Source organism: Trematomus bernacchii, unplaced genomic scaffold (genome assembly GCF_902827165.1).
Source record: "Trematomus bernacchii unplaced genomic scaffold, fTreBer1.1, whole genome shotgun sequence".
In the NCBI taxonomy this organism is placed as follows: Eukaryota; Metazoa; Chordata; class Actinopteri; order Perciformes; family Nototheniidae; genus Trematomus; species Trematomus bernacchii.
In genome coordinates this window covers 6,667,850-6,679,202 of record NW_022987342.1, presented here as the reverse complement: position 1 = coordinate 6,679,202, position 11,353 = coordinate 6,667,850, and the positions used below count along the sequence as shown (strand labels likewise).

The 11,353-nt window shown below is 39.3% G+C and overlaps 1 long non-coding RNA gene across 1 annotated transcript; it reads right to left on the bottom strand.

Annotated features, from left to right (window-relative positions):
* Positions 1 to 584: 584 nt before the first annotated feature.
* On the bottom strand, positions 585 to 10,553 carry LOC117480647. Its single transcript, XR_004555669.1, has 3 exons — positions 10,207 to 10,553; positions 9,176 to 9,729; positions 585 to 1,162 (listed from the first exon to the last, which is right to left on the bottom strand). It is a non-coding gene; the product is annotated as an uncharacterized LOC117480647 (long non-coding RNA).
* Between the last annotated feature and the right edge of the window lie 800 nt (positions 10,554 to 11,353).

The following is an 11,353-nucleotide window of genomic DNA, read 5'->3' as shown; positions in this document are numbered from 1 at the left end:
TGGGAATGTTATTTTTGAGCCTGAGACCTGAAAAACTGGCTCAGGGATAAACAGGTTAAGGATCGTAATACTTCTTGTCATTATCTTATTAGGAGGCCTATACACACATTCATATTCTACCATGTTTGCCTCTGTCTGCTTAGGAAGAAAAAATGACAACCCCATGAGCCCTGACTACATCCCCAGCCTGTTTGCGCACACGTCAGCTGGACAGCGGCAGAGAAGCATCTATGCCACCAGCAGATTTGAGCATACTCAGCAGATGAAAAGGAAACGGACTGAGACTTTGGTTCCTGATAGTGACCATGAGACTGTGGCACCTTCCAGCACCAGTGATGCCACTGGGCTTGACATCACCTTAGTTGAACAGGTAGAATGTGTGAAAGATGACCACAGTTACTCTCAAGCCATTCTTAGCTCAGGTACTCAGCTTAGCTCAGGTGTGGAACCATGCTCAAATGCAGCCTACCAAGCTACAGTCAAGGCATTGACAAACGAGTGTGCACAGTTATTTATTGCACAATCTATAGTGTATGAATATGTAAGGTTAATGGGTACACAAAAACCTGACCATGAAGACAAAAGAAAAAGACCAGAAGAGCTTATTTATTGTCAGCTTCTTAATGTCCCTCAGATGTTTTGTCAGAGGTTGCAGTGGGGGAGAAGCGTGGCACAGTAAACCATTTACCCAACAACTCTGGTAGTATCCCCGTTCTAATGAAGTTTACCACCTTTGAATGGGCAACATAAAAAAATGCGCCATCAAACATGATGTGCTGTTTAAAAAGTTCTTGAGGTGTCCACACAACAAAATCACAGAACATTACCTCTGCGACACACATTTGTGCCTGCACTTGATACATATAGCTGTGATCCAGCTTTAGGCTCATCACACCTCCGACCTCCCTCAGGGACAGTCAGGCAGAACCGCGAGTCTTTGGTGCATTCAAGTAGACTGCGGTCTTTAGCGCTGAAAGGACACTTAACTTCTAAAATGCCAGGCTCATGGCAAGCACAGGTCACGACACCATCTGGGGATGGACCAATCCATGGCAGCTCTGGGTTGAGGATGAGCCCTGATGCTGCAACATTGATGTCTTCATGGTGATCTTGCATAGCCACCAGGTAAGACCAGGCAGTGTCCTCGTTTTGTAAACCCCATCTGAGGAAAAGAACATGTTATTTTGAACATTTTGGAAAAAAACTCATCACTTTAAAAAATCCCTAACATACTGTTATTAGAATGTTAATATCTTGTTTTACCCACATAATATCTAGTTACTCAATTATTGTATTTATTCATGATGAAGGAGTGGAAAGAATGTATGATTTAGTCTTGCTGCCTAAATGTATATATATACACACCTGGTCGCTTCAGTGGAAAACTGAGAGGAGCGAGGATAGCAAACTCTTTTAATCAAAGACGAAGAGCTCTCTGTCTTGGCTGCCTCATGGAAGGATGACGCAGTAACTCTCCCTGCTCTCTGCTCAAACCAGACCCTCGACCTACTCTGTTTCCTGGTCTTCTCCTCAACTAACAAACACTCAAAAAGAATTGAACTATCAAAAGAGCTGTAATTATCAGAAAGCAGTGAAGTTATTCTTAATGACAGGGTTCGTACGGGTGCTGGAAATCCTTGAAAATGCTTGAAATTGTACGAGGTGTTTTCAAGGTTTGAAAAGTGCTTGAATTTTGGGAATGGTGCTTGAATTTGGGATAAAGTGCTTGAAATTGTAAATGCTTTACTTCGCTTTTTAGATTAAAAGAAAATAAAGAAGTCGGAGCGCGCTTAATTGCTTCGCTTTTACATAAAACAGCTCCGCTCCGGCCTTCCAGCGGTATGCGCGTGACCTGCAAGTGTTTTTGTTACGTGTGTGACCTGGGCATTCTGATGAGAGTGATAGATGACAGTATGCCAGGAGGTTGCCGTTTCAACGAGCGTTGGCTAGCAGAAGACAAATACAAGCCATGGCTAAGACGAGGGTCAAGCCCACGAATAGCCTCCTGCAAAGTTTGCAAAAATAACGGTGCGAGAGTCTGCGCTGACGAGCCACATGAAAGGTACGCCGTAGTAGAGCATTTTAGATTAGGCTAACGTTGCATGTTACGTTTGTTTAAGCTAACGTTAGCAAGCTGAATAACGAACTCGATGAGGGATAATAATAATTGCAGGGGACAATCATTTCAGAGGAGCGTACCTATGTTATGTGCGTTACAGTCGCCATCCTGTGGTGTTCAGAGGATGAAGCACTCACTGTAGCAATTCAACCAAGTCTCACGGCATTTCGTGTTATAGTCACGAAATATAATCTATTGATTCGACACAGAGCGATTTTAAAAGCAATGTATTTCTACTGGTAGTATGTTTCGTGCCTAACCCAAATGTGACTTGCTCTATCGAAATCAGTCACATTGACCGGAAGACACATTTTCGCTTGTATTACTGGTCTGGGGGAAGCTCGCGAGTGTGTTTGTTTTATTATTTTTGCGTTTGTGTGTATTGTGTTTGTGTACCGGGGAAACACTCACGAGAAACACCGGCTGTTGTTATGCCTGCTGTGACGTTAAATTACTCCGTTCTCCGCTTGTAATTATGCCGTTACAAGCTTCAAAGTTGTATTTATCATCTGAATTTGCTGAAATAAGTTTAATATTCTGAAAGCCAATACTTTGTTTATTTGAAAAGAGATGAAAACAAACTGTCCCGGACCCTGTCGTGTTATCTATGATTACTCTACGCCTTTACTTCATAAATTCAGTGGAGGGAGGGGGAGCGGCGCTGAGGAAGAGCAGGGTGCGAGTTGAGAGGTGCCTCTTCTTCCCTTTACAAGCTTTGAAAATGTATTTATCATGAGATTTTGGCAATTAATCGGAAAACAGTTTCATATTCTGAAAGCCAAGACCTGTTTATTTAAAATCAAACAAAACACCCGAACCCTGAAAAACTAGTTTTTTTACACAAATCCACGTTTATTTTTTAAATGAGCCGTTGCGACTTTTGAGTGATTTCGATAGAGCGGGTCACAAATAATAACAAATTAGAAGGAAAAAAATATATACAGATTTCAGTATTCTAAGGCTCTGAGCCCCATTTATTTTCCTCAGAGACGGCAGAAAAAGCCCGACATTATACGATTTAAAATAAAAACAATAATCGTGGCTTGATATTGAGTAAGAACATGTTTTTATATGAAGGTAGATATGGTGCAAAATGCGAGAGCGTGTAAAACCTGATGTGAGCACTTGCAGAAAAGAAATCTGAGCTTGTGTGCATACATTTACACTTGTATAACATATCCGTATCTGTGAACCACATTTGAAGTCACAGAAGAAGAAAAAAGTTTTGTAGCTTGTAGAAAAAAAATGAACTTAGTGATGAAATGTTCACTTGCAGAAAAATATATATTTTTTAAATATATTTTCCATTACAACTGCAACTTGGTTATTACAACCTCTCAAATCAGTCATTACAACTTCACGAATCTGCTCTGTGGCAGTATAAATCGACGAATCTGCGGCCCTGACTTTTGCTACACTTCTTGCGATGAATGTGTCGCAAAAGTAATTTTCACCTGTAGATGTGGGGGGAGGGAGGGGGGTTGGAGCGAAGGGGCGGAGCTATCAGAACGACGAGGCTCGGGTCAGTCACACGGTCACAGCCATAGTCAGGTCGAACCGGATGACTGCGGGGCTAACGGTCCGTGTCTTCATGCTTATATCGGACTATTGTGACTCGCTCTGCGGTTAAAACAGTGTGCATGAATGCGGTTTTGCGGTAAGTGAAATTCGAGTACTTATTTATGTGTTTATGATTTTAATCAGCTACGTAATGAATGTTAAGGCTTGGGTTAGCGTGTAAGCGAGTGGTAGCTACATCTGTGCTAACGATGCTAATCGTAGCCTGCAAGTTAAAACCATAGACTGTATAAAGGTTAAAACGAAATAGACAAGTGTTAAGCGTTAAGTGGGATAATACTGTAGAACAAACGGCTTCTGTTTGAGGTTGATAAAATAAGGTCATCCTTGTAACTTAGAGAGATATTTTATTATGTAGGTAGTAACTGTATGCATTGCTAAGGTTAATTTAAATCCGCTATGCTGAAGTATGTAGACAAGCTAACGTCGAAGAAGTGTATGTGAAATCAACCTCACAATAAGATGTGTGTATATTACAATTATTAATGTCATATTTCAAGATGATTACTTGGATATTACAATATGGATGGTTGAGCTGGAGTTCATTATTGAGCTTAGACGTTAACGTCAGTCATATCTGAAGAACGAACCCAAATCTTGTTGTTTTTATTAATTGTATTACCAAATTGGTATCAAATAAACAGTAAGCATAGGTAACACAACTTCCAAAGTTACAGTAAAATAAAAAGGACCCCGACTCGGACAATACACAATCCAACATGTTCAACAGAAGATAATCAGTTATATTGTTTGTACACATGGTACTTTACATATATATCTGTTTGTTTAAAGTGTCCAGGTGATGCAGACAGGCTGGACCAGAGAGTGAGAGACAGCACTGGACTCCTCACAGCAGTGAACTTCAGCACAGGTACAAATACTCTTTTTTCATACTGTACAAAGAATCAAGAAAGATATTGGTTTAAATAAATGAAGTATTGACTTTAATACACTGATATATATTCCATTAAACAATACTAAATACTAGATCACCTACACATCAGTGAAGTTGAGGGTTTTTTCCATGCAAAGGGTTACATTTAGATGTTAACAAGCAATATGACTTTGTCAGCTTTCTAATTTAATGTATTGAAGGCAAAGCTATTTAACACATAGTGAGAACTGCTACTATTTATCTCTCAATATTGTCTGTAAAAAACGTGGTAAAAGTTATTATTTCAGTGAGACAACAGAGCAAGCTTCTACAGTTGCACTAAGTTTTGATAACAGTTAAATATTATTTTGATAATAAAATGTCAATGTTGATGAATTTTATACTGTTCATTCATAAATCTGATTGTCTTTGTAGCTCACTGTTGAAATAAAATAAAACATTACCATTACAAAATAATTATATCTACAGCCCCTAAAAACACAAACACACATCTTTCACACTTGACAAGTGTGTTTAAATAACACACTTGTTCTGCAATAATATGTTTTATGTTTCCTGTAATTTTTGTTAGGAAAGGACATGCCTGAAAGACACGATTCAACATTTTCTCCTTCTCTGAGGGTCAAGAAGAACATCCAAGAGGAAAATTAAAAGCTGATGTTATGAGATTTTAAGACCAGTACAGGACATTCACTAAGAAACTACTTTTATTGTGAAAACACAGTCAGCTGATCGGATGCACCTATTTCCACATCTACACTCCATCAGCTGATTATTTCTATTTGCCTCACTTTATGAGCTTCACAACACCTGTACCTTGTACCGCAGAGTTTGCTACGTCACAAATAAATGGGGCCAATCTTCAGTCAGATGTGAATGTGTAATCTAACATTTTCAGTAAGAATAATGGACAAAAGGAGTGCAAATACAAATACAATTTATTGAAATGTGAACCAAAAGTTACGGTGGCCCGGAAGTGCAAGACACCACAGCATTTCAGAAAACACTACAGCATTTCAGAAAACGCTACAGCATTTCAGAAAACGCAACAGCATTTCAGAAAACGCAACAGCATTTCAGAAAACGCAACAGCATTTCAGAAAACGCTACACCATTTCAGAAAACACAACAGCATTTCAGAAAACACCACAGCATTTCAGAAAACGCCGCAGCATTTCAGAAAACGCCGCAGCATTTCAGAAAACGCCGCAGCATTTCAGAAAACACAACAGCATTTCACAAAACACAACAGCATTTCACAAAACACAACAGCATTTCACAAAACGCCGCAGCATTTCACAAAACGCCGCAGCATTTCACAAAACACAACAGCATTTCAGAAAACACAACAGCATTTCACAAAACACAACAGCATTTCAGAAAACACCACAGCATTTCACATTGGACGGAAAGGGTCTTCCTTTAGGGAGAACACTTCTTGTTTGTGATTGGACAGAGCCAGCCAGAGAAGCACTGCTGTGATTGGTTGTTTTTGCTGCCAGTCAAGAAATGACGCTTCGTGATTGGTCAGCACCCGACAGCGCAACATGTCCCAACACATCAGCCGTTAGCTGTTAGCACACACTCAGAGCTCACAGCTCCTCATATCTGTTCAGAAACTGGACAAAAGTTAAACATGTACAAACCACAGACTGTCTATGTCATGGCGAATACAGTCGCTGCTTTATTTATGTCTGTATGACGTTGTTGTGAGTGTGGACGGAGCAGCTAGCAGCTAGTGCAGCTAGTGCTTCTCTGGCGTTTTCTGAAATGCTGTTGTGTTTTCTGAAATGCTGTAGCGTTTTCTGAAATGCTGCGGCGTTTTCTGAAATGCTGTTGTGTTTTCTGTAATGCTGTAGTGTTTTGTGAAATGCTGTGGTGTTTTCTGAAATGCTGTTGTGTTTTCTGAAATGCTGTAGTGTTTTCTGAAATGCTGTAGTGTTTACTGAAATGCTGTGGTGTTTTGTGAAATGCTGTGGTGTCTTGCACTTCCGGGCCACCGTAAAAAGTTCATCAAAAATGTTTTAAATAAAAAGCACATATGGACAGAAGGTGTAAACCTATTAAATGTATAAGTAAACACATTTAGTCAAATAAAGTGACAGACTAGGCCTGTGCAGTTGGTATCAGCTATGCCCAGCATCCATCAGGCCTGGTCCTCCTCGCTGAGGAAAGACCCTCAGTCCTCTCCGGCCAAACCAACAGACAGGACGTCCATCACACGGAGGTTTCTACCTGAAGTCTCTGCAGCTCTCTGGACACCACGCTGTCTCAATCCGTCCACACTGAATATGAGAGGGGAAAAATGAAAATAATAAATGCTTTAGACAATAAGAAATATAAAAGTTAACCGTTGAGTTGCTCAGTTTTTTTAGATTGTCAATACTATTACTGTATAACTAATATCCCAGGTTAAGAGGCACCTTCAAATAAAGATTGGTCTTTAAATACATTTTGTCTTTTGAATTGTTTGTCTAAAGTCAAGGATCTAGAACTGGTACTTCTAGTTTTAATGGTACAGTCTGGTTATTATGCTGTTTGGAGGAGGCATCACAGGTAAGAGTACTAACTAGCTACCATCACATGTACCTTAGTTTGACTTAAATGTATTAAACGTATAATTAAGTGATGGCAAAATATAAATAACTAATGTCATGCAAACATATTCATATTTGCTTGATTCCAGTGTTGAATTTAGCACAATTGCATACAAACGTCAAGGGATTTTAAGATTCTGAAGTCTTCGTTCTAAAATAGAAAATAGCATGGATAATTTACAAAGGCTTTAAAAACACAGCAGGAATTATTTCAGTACAGTTCAATTGGTTTTATTTTCATAAACGGTTATCGACCGTTAGTGCCAAAGCAGTAGGCTATAATATATGAATTACTGCTGTATAGACTACAACCACTACTTGTTTAGCTAGCATAAATTCAACAAAGCTAGCGTTAGCTGGCTAACTGACGTTATTTTGCCGCTAAACTGCACGATATAAAACGGTGGTCTTCATAGCGGATTTCATCCTCAATCACAATAATAATATTCAAAGTAATACTGGGGAAGTAATGGGCAAAACTTACCGTTGATTGACGCGCCATGTCAGCGGACTGGTAGCGACACGGACCGTTAGCCCCGCAGTCATCTGGTTCGACCTGACTATGGCTGTGACTGTGTGACTGACCCGAGCCTCGTCGTTGTGATAGCTCCGCCCCTTCGCTCCAACCCCCCTCCCTCCCCCCACATCTACAGGTGAAAATTACTTTTGCGACACATTAATCGCAAGAAGTGTAGCAAAAGTCAAGGCCGCAGATTCGTCGATTTATACTGCCACAGAGCATATTCGTGAAGTTGTAATGACTGATTTGAGAGGTTGTAATAACCAAGTTGCAGTTGTAATGGAAAACATATTTAAAAAATATATATTTTTCTGCAAGTGAACATTTCATCACTAAGTTCATTTTTTTTCTACAAGCTACAAAACCTTTTTTCTTCTTCTGTGACTTCAAATGTGGTTCACAGATACGTGGATATTTTATACAAGTGTAAATGTATGCACACAAGCTCAGATTTCTTTTCTGCAAGTGCTCACATCAGGTTTTACACGCTCTCGCATTTTGCACCATATCTACCTTCATATTTTTATGAACCCCACAGCTTCCGGTCTTCCAAGACCCGACCGGACAAAAAGACGTGTTGCAAGTACGAAACACATTACCAATAGAAATACATTGCTTTTAAAATCGTAAAACACGGAAAAAAGGGGAAAATCGTGATGGTGAACACGAATCAATAGATTACATTTATTTCGTGACTATAACACGAAATGCCGTGAGACTTGGTTGCGTAATTAGACCTTAGCTTGTTAGTATGTTGTTATAAATTATAAACTGAGGATTTGACCGCGTCGCTATGTTGATACTTTGAGAAACAGGCTTTTATATACAATCTTGAAGTATTATACAAGTAAAACTACATTTTGCTTTAATCCCATGTAATTGTAGAATGAACACAGGGAGGCGTATGGTGTGTGATTTTGTGGCTACAATTCAGGCTAATACGCTACCAGAGGTGGAATAAGTACTCAGATATTGTACTTGAGCAAAAGTAGAAGTACTCAGATCTTGTAGTGAAAGTAGAAGTACTCAGATCTTGTACTTGAGTAAAAGTAGAAGTACTCAGATCGTGTACTTGAGTAAAAGTAGAAGTACCAGAGTGTAGGAATACTCCGTTACAGTAAAAGTCCTGCATTCAAAATGTTCCTCAAGTAAAAGTAGAAAAGTATTCTATTAAACTAGGTTTCTTTTTTTTAATTTGTCATCCTCATGTAGAATGCTATTATGAAACACACATTTGGTTGTTTATAGCATAAAGAACATCTGATTTAATGTGAGGTAGGGAAATAATCATTTGAGTAGAAGTATGTGTATATAAATATTTAATTTACAACAGCTGTAAGATGCTTGAAAAGTGCTTGAATTTGACTTTGGAAAAGGTGTAAGAACCCTGTAATGAATTTAGTGATGTTTAGGATTTAGCATTGTGACACGCTTTTATTTTACCGTAAGCCATTTCTATTTCTTACCTGCTCTGGTGTGAGATTCAGCTCCTCAAAGACTTTGGCACCCTCCTCTAGCAGTGCAGGCAAATCCAGTACAAGTCTGCTGCTTTGATACAGACTGGTAAGGGGTGTTGGCAGATCCAGTTGTACAGTCTTTGGCGTGTATCTGTGGGAATGGCCTTCAATGACCGACAGGATAGCACTTTTCTTGGGCTTTGTCTCTTGTTCTTCACTTTTGTGGAGTTGTTCACAGAATAACTTGAAATCATCAGCAGATGGTCTCATGTGCTGAAACAGGTCTTCGGTTTGAACTTGTTCTTTGATGGCGAAGATGACACCTCATCGTACTTCACCATTTTAGTGCTAGGCTGTGTCCATGTGCATGGCTTCTCTGTGCATGTCTGGTTTTCTCTCTTCTCAACAGCAGCCAAAACTGTAAACATAAGTGCTGCTGCGTGGGAACAAACCTCTCCTAACCCTGCCATGCATGTACAATGCACCATCACCACTGTTCCGTCCTCCTGCACCACAATCCATGGAGATGTTGGTTTGCTGTTCAAAGCCTGGGAATGATTGACCTGTTAAGTGAAAAATGCAGTACATTAATTTTGTCATATAAAAAGCTAAACTCTCCTGAGCTTGTACAAATGTAAGATTCAAAGGTTTATTATCAAATACAATAGCTACAGCGCAGATTGGCATTTAATATATGAAGTCCCAGGCTGCTCCAAAAGTAGGCTACAACATACAATATCCTTAAGACATAAAAAAACAAGTAAAGATAGAGCAACGCGAAATATAACAATAGTGCAAGTGACAGAGAATCGTGAAATAAACATGGACCTCTTGCTTATGTAGAAAAAAATAAGAATTCATTTGTCATTGAAAGAAGAGTATGTTGCTTTAAAACAATATATATAGCTAGCTGCCAGCTGGAGTTATGATGTTAGCTAGAAATACCATATGCTAGCAACTGGCTAGCAAGCTAACATCATCACTTTAGACATAAATACAACTATAATAACACGTTTTATGATTGTTGTTAAATTACTTACCTTCGCTGTGATCACATGTAGGTGTGTCTTCTCAACATGCCATATCTTGGTGTCGTTCACCCACCCGGCAACGGCGTATTGATATGCATCTGTGCTATTAAAAGCCTTCAGGCTCTCTCCGGTGAATGGAGATGGATTGTGAACGAGATAAATATATATGTCGGGAAAAGTTAGTTGGGGAAGACACTTAGCCGAATTCAATAAACAAAATACAGTTGGGGGTAACAAATAGGGATCGCATCCAATAATCGCCGTCTTTACCAAATATCTCTCTCTCTCTTTCCCGTTTAAATGCTCTGTGTTTGCTGCTGCTATGACGAGTGTAAACAAACTGTGAGAGTCGGTCACAAAGATGGCGGAGGGCATTCCGGAAATGACGTACTTGGTAGTGAGAGTGACGCGTAGCCAAAACAGGAAGCTGTCATACACTCTGGAAGCTATCATTAGCAGCTAATATTAAAACTCCGTTTTCGACATAAAAATTGAATTATGGATTATCAATAATTTTTTCAAAGATTAACCTTCAGCCGCGTTTTTCTCGTTTTAATGCCATTGAACCCAACTTTTGATCAGAATAACAGCTAAAGGTGAGCATATCTCCGTGTTTTCCTACCTAAAGCTACGTCGTGTGTTGTCTGTATTTGCTTCCCCTGTCGCGAGTTTTTATCGCTCAGTGAAGATACTTATATTTCTATAATCTGTGGAATCTCAGCATGTTAGCTAAACTTGGTTGTGCAGATCCGTATATCGATCGATTTATACCTAGAGCAGGGTTGCCAACTTTGGGTACCTGGCTGGAGTGAGATTTTGATATCATGGGTTGAATTCATGGGCGTAGGAAGCATCCTGAATGTGGGGGGGACATTTTTAACGGCGGGTGTGGGGGCGGGAAAAAAAAAATAGATTTCCTGTATTCTGGTGCATTTTAACAGGTGGTTTGATACTAAAAGTATCAAACCACCTGTTAAAATGTGTGGCTATACTAGCATGAGGAAAATGATGGGTACATTTTGTAATTTCATCCAGTAGTAAAGAAAGGAAACATATTTGATTATTAATTCAGAGCCGTCTTTGAATTAATAAAAAGCAGTTTAAATGCCCATTTTTTGTACATTTATATACAACAATAAATATTTGTGAGTGCATT